Below are 12487 nucleotides of genomic sequence, written 5' to 3'. Positions count from 1 at the left end.
TCGTTGTGTGTGTAACATTGCATTGTGTGTATAATCTTAGGATGCTGCTCTCTCCAACGAACTGCAAATTTTCTAAGGAATGTAGGCAGAACTTCGGCTGCCTACGGTATGTTTATTTTTAACACCACTATTCTTGTATTAATCTTCTTTCAAACCAACTATACAATGTGTGCATCGTTACATGCAAAATATTGTGCATTAAGTGAAAAACAAATGCTGTATTCAATACTCTGCATAGTGTTACCTTACAACTGAACTACTATAAATGATTATATACTGTATGTATTTTGGCTCATACTTTCAACATCATGATCAACTAAGAAATAATTAAAGTGTTATTAAAGGTTTACAGAATTGTTATGCTTCACATTCCTTACTTCATATTATGATTGTCACGTATGTAAGTATGACTACATACATAATTAGTGTCTGCATGAGTATAAGCAAAGGAGATGTTGATCTCTTCTATCATTAAGCTGCCATGTATCCCTATCATTATTAATGTTTAATTTTAAAGCACACATTTCCAGATTCATATTTTATGTTAATGTTTTCTACAATAGTTCAAGTAAAACTTTTAACAATACATTTTGAACACAAGTACATGTGTGTTTCTTCAGGCAACATATACAATTTTTTTTTTATACTTGAATGATGTCACTGTAATCTGCGTCCCATTGATAAAAAAGGAGCAATAACAAAAGATGTCATGTTAAAGTTTATTGGAATGTTAACACACATTGAAAGTTAGTATCAAAAAGCCTACATTATGTATTTAATGTTTATTTTTTTAAAAAGCGATAATCTATGATTAACTACGATATATAAATGTGTGCATGTTCAGTTTGTGGTATCATAGCATGACTGGCCATGTGATGTCTTTGGCATGTGGCCAAAAGCTCTCAGTTGCTCGGTCTTTGGATACATGCATTCACATTATCTTGAACGGAGCTGTGAACATCTGTGAAAGAAGTAGATATATAATATTAATGTAAGTAATATATCGGTTACATAGTTACTTAATGATGCATCTAAACACATGGTTGGTATAATGTACCTATGTACTAAACGTCAATCATTTCATTAACAACATTAATGTTACATCTAACCACAAAATGCTTACTGCATAACAAGAAGATATGTCAATAATAATTTCTTTACACACACTAATATATATTTCTTTACACACACACAATATAATGTGTATGTGTTTCATCTTTTATTATTCTGGTACGATATTAGGAGTATATACAAAATTATTAAGGGGGAAAAAAAAACCGCAACCTTTACTTTTAACAGTGTTGCTATGAGAAAGCGTGTTTTGCTTTAAGACGTTTAGCTTTACAACTCCATTTGGACCTACGCATTGTGTCGGATAACCGAGGACTGGCTTTATTTCCTAAGGTTTCGTTTGTTGACATGCTAGTACCACAAACATGTTACATACACAATGATAAACAACAGTAAATAGTCTGCATAATGTGACATAATGACATGTAACATGCTGCTTTGCTTGCCATTTCTACAACAGAGTAACCAATATTCATCAGGCACATAACATTATGTAGCCATATGCAAACTACACTAATTAAGATATGTACTGCATTTCTGCATATCTAATTATTTTGTTATGTTTACAATTATTTTAGTTTCACAAAGGGGCGTACACATACTCGACTGTCATTTAAGGGCTGTGCACGAATATCTCTGATTTCAACCGCCATTGCACAGCACGGTTCAAAATATTGCCACGTATATCAGTAAATAGATCTTACCTTCTTACAGAACTGTGTTCCAGCATATTGTGATCTTCACAGCGCAATCTCTGTAATATGATCAGAAGCAGCCAAAAAGGTAAAAGAGACACGTTAATTTACACAAACAAATACTTTTTTTCCCGTATGGTACGCGCATTCGCAATGAATACAACGTATATGCGTGTCATTCGGGAAGAAAAGATTCAATCAGTTTATAAAGTCTTTTCAGTCCTACACACACTAGCATCCTGTCAAAAGGCCTATCCTTTACACCCACTAACCATCTAGATACTTTTGGATGCATTAAAGATGTACATCTATTTACACGCAAATTGTTATTACACAAATTTTTTGCAAGACGAAATAGACATCAATACCGTAACACACCACTAGAAAACTTTGATGTAGCAGATTTTTCCTGTCTGAGAGCTATGAACAGTCTCTTGGAAGAAAATGATAGAGAACCTGGCAAGGGACCATTCTCTGACTTTAGAAATCAGTCTAAATTTACTCCACCCATAGAGACAAGTACCAATGTGGATGTCTTCTCGAAACTGGTCACAGCAGACATTGAGAAACTATCCCAATATACTGGCCCTAGCAATCTGTCTAACTTAGAATGCATAGCCCTTAAGGATTTACAGAGTGAAACATCTAATGTCATCAAGCCCTCAGACAAAGGGGGGAATATTGTAATCCTCGATAAAGGGGCATACCTGCATGAATGTGTCCGCCTTCTAAGTGACATCACATGCTATACGATCCTACCTAATGACCCAACACTGGCCTTCTCTATAGAGCTCAAAAACATATTATCAGAAGGACTGTCGAACAATGTTATCTCTAAACAGGAATTTGATTTCCTATTTATTGCCAATCCTCAACTAGCAACATTATACCACTTACCTAAACTACACAAAGGTAGATCACCCCCCCCCCGGGGAGACCTATCATTTCGGGAATTGGTAATTTAACATCTCACGCCAGTCAGTACCTGGATGTGGTACTACGTCCATTTGTCAATTCACTTCCCTCCTTCCTTAGGGACACCAAGGATGTGTTATTAAGATTGGAGGGGATCGCAGTAGAGCCATATACCCTACTGGTGGGCCTTGATGTTGAGGGACTGTATACCAGTATTCCACATCAATACGGTATGCAGTCGGTATCACACTTCCTGCGATCAAGGGGAAGGAATTTTGAACTACATAATGAATTCACTTTACAGCTACTACACTTTGTACTTACTAAGAACTTCTTTTTGTTTGACCAAAAAATATACCACCAGATCCAGGGCACCGCGATGGGGACCACATGTGCTCCTACCTATGCCAATTTATATCTAGGCTGGTGGGAGGAAACCGTGGTCTTCAGCGAGGCTCTGGATAAATATACGGGCCACATAGTCATATGGGCCCGCTATATAGACGACGTCATACTGTTGTGGAGTGGAACAGAGACAGTTCTTGGTGAATTCATAAGGGTCCTCAATAACAACAATCATAACCTGAAACTTACTTACGAAGTAGACACAAGATCAACTTTCTAGACCTAACCATAAGTAAGAAACATGACGGGACTTTAGAAACGACGATCTTTCGGAAGGCGACATCCACCAATAGCCTTCTGGTAGCGGACAGCCACCATCCCAGATACATGATAACAGCATCCCTATCGGACAGTTCCAAAGATTACGGCGGAACTGTTCCAATATAGAGGAGTTTGATCATCAAGCTACAGATATGACCACACGCTTTCTGCAAAGAGGATATAGCAAGGGGTCCATCAAAAAGGCCTATCAAAAGGCTAGAAAAGTGTCAAGAGAACAATTGCTAGTGACAGGACAAAGACCAAATCATGATACTGACAAACACATCATTAGGTACATTGGTACATATAATAACCAATGGAGCAACATCAGGAACATTTTCTCCAAGCATTGGCATGTTCTAATGGAGGATGGGGACCTCAAACAAGTACTCAAGGAGAATCCCACCATGACTTGTAGAAGAGCCCTCAATCTCCAAGACACTATAGTGCATAGTCACTATCGTGGGGACCAACCAAGAACTTGGCTAGGAGATACCAAACCCATTGGCTCCTTCCCGTGCGGCAAATGTAAGGCGTGTACCTATATGCCCAGAACTAAGACCTTCTTGGGCCCAAAATGCAAAACATATTACATTAGGGAGTACATAAATTGCCTCACAACAGGGGTGATCTATTTGATCTCATGTAAATGTGGAAAAAGATACGTGGGTAAAACCCACAGACAACTCAAAATACGGATCCTTGAGCACATAGGGTCCATTAGAAACAGTAAAGACCTACCTGTGGCAAAACACGTCAATGTGGCCCATGATGGTGATCTAACAGCATTAACCTTTTGTGGTATCGAACATGTGAGACGGGGACCAAGGAAGGGTGACTGGGATCGCCATTTAATGCAAACAGAGTGTAGGTGGATTTACACGTTGAAAACCCTGTATCCAGATGGTCTTAATGAGGGGTTCATTTATACTCCATTCTTATGAACCCCTCTCTGTATATTGTGGAACAAATTATCCACACTACCTACCTCCACCAGAATGTGAATAGCTCGCTATATGGGATCCGGGGATCCACTTTTAATTGAGTCATATACTCCATTGGAACCATAATGAAGGGTTCATGTATAGTCCACTCTTATGAACCCCCCTCTGTACATAGTGTAACAAACCATCCACACTACCTACTTTCACCAGAATGTAAATAGTTTGCTATATGGGATCCGGGGATTTATTTTTAATTTAGTCATATACTCTATTGGAACCATATTGACTTTTAGAGGTGGTTCCATGTAGGGGTTTACACTCCTACACCATTCACACTCCATTAATGTATATCCCTCTATGATTTGATCCTTAGAGGTGATTCTATATAGGGGTTCCTACCCTACCTCCACCTCCATATATGTATCTATATGTTCCAGTCCCATGTACACCAACTAAGCTCACAATTAAACTGACAGCATTAGATCACCTCTGTTTTGTCATGCTACACTAATGTCAGACATCACATGCCCAATATGGGGGTTTATTGTATAGCTCGGTGTATGGGATCCAGGGATTTATGTTTGTTTTATAATGGAGTCATATACTCCTTTGGAACCACATTGACTTTTAGAGGTGGTTCCATGTAGGGGTTTACTCTCCTACACCTTACAAATATGAATCCCTCTATGCATGTAACGAACATTTATTAAATATCACATCTATCCATATCAGTGTGAATGTTTCGCTGTCTGAGATCTAGGACTCTACTATGGTTCATCATAGAGACGTTCATCATGGAGTCGTATAATCTTAAGGAATCATACTGTTCTCTTGATTCTATATAGGGGTTTACATTTCCACGTGATTCACTTAACCTCTCAACAATTGATTCAGCACCTGATATACCACACTCCAACCGTGCTCACATTCAAACTGATACAATAAGATAACATTCGGTTTGCTGAAACATTAATTTCATGTAATTATGTGCTGGATAACTGGGGGTCTGTGGTAAAATACGGGTCCTTCCCACATTATTCACTTTGATTATAGATTTTGCAGCGATCTGCAAGGTTCATACAGCGCAGCAAAACAATGCAGTTGGTTGAAACCTCCTTGTGAGGATCACAATACACTAAGCATCCATAATAGGAGGCTGATAAGGAGTTCATTATCAGGGGACCATCCACTTCCAATTATGTAAACGGGTACTTAAGGAATTAGTGAAGTGAGTCTCCTTACCACTTTAAGCCCTGACAAAGCATAGTCTCCTATGCGAAACGGCCCGTCGGTTTTATGTGACGTCATCTCTTTGACGTAGGTGGGGGCGACCAGGATGATGCCAGGAGCTCTGGTGTACCGCGTTACTCGACATCTACTCGGCGGAACGGGTAGTATCAGATACTGTCTCTGACTTGCTTGTTCACTATGCCGGTTATACTGCCTTACATGTAGTGATTTCATAGTATTAGGCACTACATCTGCGGGTGGCTATTAATGTAAGCAGCTACCTATCAAGGGGAATAACGGTATATCTCGTTCCATACGTCTCCCGCTAACATTAGAGTCACTTACTGACAATAGATGCATAAGTGTACACTATTTTTGCTACCCTTGTTCCAACCTTAGACACCATTAGAACAATGTACACTATTGGTGTCACACTGTATTGAGTAACTCCAGCTGATTGCAGCTTTCTGAGAGTACACCCTGTCAGTCTCTTCTGGTCAATTGAGCCTAGTATCAGTCATTTCCCTAAGTGTTATATATACTAGGGGTATATACTAGGGGTGCGGAAATCCCTATATATACTGAATATATGAACGACACAACATCTCAGAACCAGCACAGGCCAATTTTTTAGGGATAGGGAGGTCCACAGATTTTTGGGCAACACAGAATCGCTTCTCTCCACTAGAGGTAGACAAATCCCCTGTGGAAATAAAAAAGAGAAGAATAGAGGAAAAAGAGGAGGAGGAAGAGGAAGACGACGAAACATATTAAATAAAATTGACAATAAAAACACAAAGAACATTTTTAATTTGAGCAAATTAATTTTAACCGAATTTCAACAGAATGTTATTTCAAAGGGTCTCACGTTTGCACCCACTGTTGGTCCAAATAATTTTAAACTTTTTATTGATGCCAATTTATTTTTAAGGAAACTCACCGTACAAAGACATTTTTTAAATCAAACATCAATAAAGAGAGAAATTAGTAATACAAACGGACAATTACCCCTAAATAGAACCAATGACAATTTTAAACATACTGCACTGAAACCAAAATCTACTTTTTACCCTAGTCATGAAAAAGGTAATTTTTTAGAAGTATTTTATCAAATGGTACTCAATGATTTTAATCTTTTGACACAACAGCCTACAAAATTTAAACATAATTTAACAAAAAAAGAAAGGGAAGCATTAGAAGACTTAACTGTGAATGAAAATATTGTTATTAAACAGGCAGATAAAGGTGGGGGAGTTGTTATTATGGATCGTATTTATTATGAGGGAGAAGCCAATAGAATTTTAGGAGATACAAGCACATATTTAGTATTAAAGGATAATCCAACAAAGCGTTTCTCCAACGACCTGAAAACATTATTAATTAAAGGAAAAGAACAGGGAATTCTAAATGAAGGAGAATACAAATATCTCTGGAATGAAAATGCAAAACTCCCGTTATTCTACCTTCTCCCTAAGATACATAAGGATCCAATAAACCCACCAGGCCGACCAATTATATCAGGTATAGAGTCTTTAACAAGTAATTTATCACACTATATTGACTGTCATCTACAAAAATATGTCAGTTCTCTTAAATCCTATATAAAAGATACAACAGATGTGATAAACATTTTAGATAATATCAAATGGAGTGAGGAATACATTTTAGTAACAGCGGATGTCACATCCCTTTACACTTCCATTGTACACTCAGATGGGTTAAAAGCTATTGACAGTATATTAAGAAAGGATATTGAGATGAAGGATGAACAGATCAACTTTTTGCTTGAATCTATATCCTTCATTCTGGAGAAAAATTATTTCTGGTTTAATAATAGATATTATTTGCAAAAACAAGGAACCGCAATGGGGACCAAGTTTGCACCAAGTTATGCGAACCTCTTTATGGGAGTCTGGGAGGACGATTACATCTGGTCCAACCAGAAATTTGGTGCAAACTTGGTCTCATGGAATCGTTTCATAGATGATATCCTGTTCATATGGAGAGGCAGCATAGAGGAACTTGAAGTTTTTTTCACACATATGGGAGAAAATACAAGAAATCTCAAATTTACTACCAATTGGAGTAAAGAAGAGTTAGAATTTCTAGATCTATCAATCTATGTGGAAAATGATACAATAAAAACCAAAACCTTTTTTAAAAAGGTAGATAGTAATAACTTCATACTAGAGAGCAGCTGCCACAATCCAGAATGGATTCGTAATATCCCATATGGACAGCTAAGACGAATCAAAAGAAATTGCACAGAAGATAATGTATATCACGAACAATCAGAGATCCTTCTAAATAAATTTAAAGAAAGAAAATACAATCAGAAGACTATAAATAAAGCTGTCATGAGAGCGGAAGATATAGACCGTAAAGAAATATTAAGTACAAAAGAAAGAAAAAATACAACACAAAACACAAATTTTAATGTGGCTTTCCTCACACAATACAATAGAGAAGCATCACAAATCAAGCAGATTATAGGAAGACACTGGCATATTTTAAAGAATGACGTAGTTTTAAAAGACCATATACCAGATAAACCTGTTGTCATTTTTAAAAAAGCACCCAATCTTAAGAGTAGGCTAGCACCAACCACATTCTTTAGAAAGAAATCTGAAGAGACACACTCATGGCTAGATAAACCCAAAGGCTTCTATGGCTGTTATACATGCAAAGCATGTATTAATAAAGATAAAGACAAAATCAGTTTCAAATCAAATATCACTGGTGAAATTTTTAAAATTGAGGGGTATATAAATTGTAAAACAGATTTCGTTATCTATATTTTAGAGTGTCCTTGCGGTCTCCAATATATAGGTCGTACCTCAAGGCCTCTTAAAGTACGGATTTTAGAGCATCTTTTAAATATCAAGAAGGGTATATTAACACACAATGGGGCCTATGCAGAGAGGAACGGCAAAATAAATTGCCATTCTTGTAAAAGTTCAACATTGTGGCGTATTTATTGAGCCTGATTCAGAAAGGACAAATCGTCAATCAAGTCTCAAAGTGTATGATTGGCGAGTGTTAATCGCGCCATTTCAGACTGAGCTACTTACATCTGGCTATATTTTCAGTCACTGCGGGTGAAAGTCCCGCTCGTGAGTCTCTCAAGACTTCAATTCAAGTGGGTGGGAAATTTCTAAAGTAAACACCACATTCCTGGCACAGCGTCTTAGTGACGGCTTCTGCATAGTTACATACCAGAGAAACAGCGTGCGTCTCTCTGTTAAAGTGGTAGAAGCACTGTGAAGCTGCAGATACTGAAAAAAAAAACCTTCTCTTTACACTTTTACAATTTTTATTAGCTACAGTCATAGACATTCAGTGACAGACAGTGTACATACTGATAGACAGACACACAGCAATACATACTGATACTCAGACAGATACACAATAATACACAGTGATAGACAGACACACAGGAATATACACTGATAGACAGACACACGATACTGTATACACACATTTACAGGCACTGATACACAAAGGCAAAGGTTTGTGACAGCGTGATGCCCTCCCCCCAAGCCCAGCAGCTGATCGCAATGTGAAGCCCTGCACTCGGCAGCACTACTGACCCCCCCCCCCTCCCCCTCCCCCCAAGCCCAGCAGCTGATCGCAATGTGAAGCCCTGCACTCGGCAGCAATACTGACCCTCCCTCCCCCCAAACACAGCAGCTGATCGCGATCTGAAGCCCCGCACTCGGCAGCAGTACACATACACACACATGCATACATGCATACACACACATGCATACACACACATGCACACATACACACACACATGCACACACATGCACACATACACACACATGCATGCATGCACATACACACACACAATGCAAACACACACACACACAAGGCACACAATGCACACACACACACACAGGAGACAGGGACCGGAGCAGAAGGGGGGCAGGGACCGGAGCAGAAGGGGGGCAGGGACCAGGGCAGAAGGGGGGCAGGGACCAGGGCAGAAGGGAGACAGCGATCGGGGCATCACACACACACACCCCACCTTCTGTCTGGCAATGACGTCTCTGTAGGGAACCGGCTGCAGACCCATTGGATGGGAGCGGTCACGTGACCGCTCCTCCGCTTCCCCTTACTAACTGACAGCACTTTCCAGTGAACTGGACGGCTACTGCCGTTTTTTCCTGGCGCGCACAATTGGCGACTTCAGCGCTGAGAATTCAAGCACACATGCCGAATACCACACTTTGCCCTTTCCTGCATATGCCGAACCTAGAAACATGGCGAAATTTAAAAAAAACACGCTTCTCGCCAACACATTGGCGGGATGCTGCCGCCTAGCAAATCTCCTGGCGAAAATTTCAAATTTCGCCACTCAAGGAAGCCTCTGTGCATACGGGAAGCAAATTCTGCCGAATACATGCCGAATGGCATGTATTCGGACGACTCTGCATAGGCCCCAATGTCTCTAAGCATTTTAATTTATATCACCAATCCAATCCCAAATTTTTAACTTTTAAAGGTATAGAGCATGTCCCGATACATTGGAGAGGGGGCAATAGATTAAATACATTAGCAAAAAGGGAAACCTTTTGGATTCATAAAATGCAGACCCTCAATCCAAAGGGTCTTAATGTTGATATAGACATTGGTGCCTTCTTGATATAAATTTCTTAATAAGTTTCATTTTTAACACATCTCAGTTGTTTTTAGTGCTCTGAATATTTTAGTATAGCAATTTTAACAATGAATTGTTAATTTTAGTGTAATATATGTATATCTAATTTTGTTTATCTTCCTCATCCTATTCAGACTTCCACCTCCTCCTGCGCCGCTTATATTATATTATCATATATATATTTTTATTTATTCTTATTATTCTATATTTGATTAAACCATATTAAAGTATATTAAGTTATTTGAGTGTACATATTATAATGATTTTTTGATTGTATTAGCAAATGAAAGCCTGTTTGTATTTATTATATCTATTATTGTATTGTGTTATTGTAATATACCTCCTTAGCTAAATGCTATAAAACACATACTGATTGGCAATTATTGTATTGTACCCCCTGATTGGCCATCTGTATTTGATCATGGACTATAAATATAAGGAGGGACACATGGGGTTCATCAATCCGATTCCTGAAGAAGCCACAGCGAAACGCGTAGAATCGATCTGCTGTGGGAGGTGACTGAGCTGGGGAGATCCTTGGAGCTAGGTGCTGGCACGGAGACGGACACACAGGGCAGCTTCTTCCGCCCCAACCCGAGACGTCACAGGACGTGACGCGGATACATGTGACGCATGCGGAAGTGTTCCACCGCTCCTGGAGATACCGGCACTCTCTACAACCAGCTGTCCTCTCCCTCGAACGTAAAACATATTGGAAATGTGAGTGCATTATGCATATGTCTATTCATTGCTGCTAATACATTATTTAGACCATACTGTACTATTGTGCGTTCTCTCTTTTCTATATAAACCTTGGGAGTAAAAACCCTGACCACAAACAAGCTTCCTGACACGTTATCAAGACACCACTCTGAGGGGGAATCCATTAAAGGGCTCCTATCAGAGAGAGAAGTGTCTCTGATACGCCTTATATTGACATTGTCAATTGTGAGTACCACCATTGCAGAGTTACCTTGAGACTTCATTTGTTTATACTATCTGCACCATTATATACTTTTTTCTTTCATGTTCATGAGACACACAGCGCTCCGCTCAAATTACCAACCTACCAAAGATCTACCTGGACCTGGACAGTCCGTTTAAAGGGTGTAGAGCTGCTTTTTATTTGTTGTATTTCACACCACTATTGTATTCACTTTTGTATTCACTTTTATTGGTGGAGGTCATTTATCATATTATATGATATATATTCAAAATTTACATATCACTGTCACTTGCACTATATAGACCAGATATTGTTTCATTTTTAGTTTAAGAAGCGCCCGGTTTTTATTCTTGTTTTTGCATATCTCTGTTCATAAAACCTGAGGCTGCATCTTATATTGTGAAATGGAGGGTACAAACTCCAATGTCTTCACTAGAAGACAACTAAGAAATTTAAAATTGGATTTCTCTCTTCCACAAGCAAATTCCATGCAATTGAGTGAAAGAGAAATTTTGAATAGGGAATTTACCAAATTGGAAGCTTTGTTATTTAAGGATACAAGGAAATGGCTAGATACACTTTTTTTAGATCAATATATAGCCAACAAACTTATCCCAAGAGGTTTAAGATTTAAGAAAAAACCATCTTTTGATCTTGATGATATGGCGTTCATGAGTTCATGGGATAATATCCTAGACAATGCATCGCAGGAACTCATGAAACTCATTATATCCCAACATCAAAAGAAATTAGTTATTTTGGACAAGGAAATCAGCATCATAAAAGATACTATAGAACCCTTGATGAACCATCCTGTATTTAAAGAAAATGATATTACACTACAAAAAAGGTTAGAATCCCTTGAGAATAATCTAGTGACTAACAAACAAATAAAATACAAAAGGGATGAAGATGATTATGCCAAAGGTACTAAATATAATTGGAATACTAAAAGAAATGCTGATAAAATTTATCATCCTGAACCAAATAAAATAGATAATTCAAAGAGAGAAAACACTACACACAGAGAGGAGAATGCCATAGCAAGCACTTCAAGTAAAATGCCTACGGCACACCCACACTCCAAATATCAGAAACCCCTGCAGAAAAGAGAAGATACTATTCGTCATAAAGACAAAGAAGTAAAGAGTTCTAAAAACAATACACAAAAACGACACAACATCTCAGAACCAGCACAGGCCAATTTTTTAGGGATAGGGAGGTCCACAGATTTTTGGGCAACACAGAATCGCTTCTCTCCACTAGAGGTAGACAAATCCCCTGTGGAAATAAAAAAGAGAAGAATAGAGGAAAAAGAGGAGGAGGAAGAGGAAGACGACGAAACATATTAAATAAA

The 12487-nt window shown here is 38.5% G+C and overlaps 1 long non-coding RNA gene across 1 annotated transcript; it reads right to left on the bottom strand.

Moving 5' to 3' along the window:
• Window positions 1-768: 768 nt before the first annotated feature.
• Window positions 769-6599, bottom strand: LOC142471510 (uncharacterized). The gene is made up of 3 exons (XR_012789475.1): window positions 5534-6599; window positions 1776-1825; window positions 769-961 (listed from the first exon to the last, which is right to left on the bottom strand). It is a non-coding gene; the product is annotated as an uncharacterized LOC142471510 (long non-coding RNA).
• Window positions 6600-12487: the final 5888 nt, after the last annotated feature.

This window comes from Ascaphus truei, chromosome 1 (genome assembly GCF_040206685.1).
Source record: "Ascaphus truei isolate aAscTru1 chromosome 1, aAscTru1.hap1, whole genome shotgun sequence".
NCBI classification, from domain to species: domain Eukaryota; kingdom Metazoa; phylum Chordata; class Amphibia; order Anura; family Ascaphidae; genus Ascaphus; species Ascaphus truei.
This window is presented reverse-complemented; position numbering and strand designations above follow the sequence as displayed.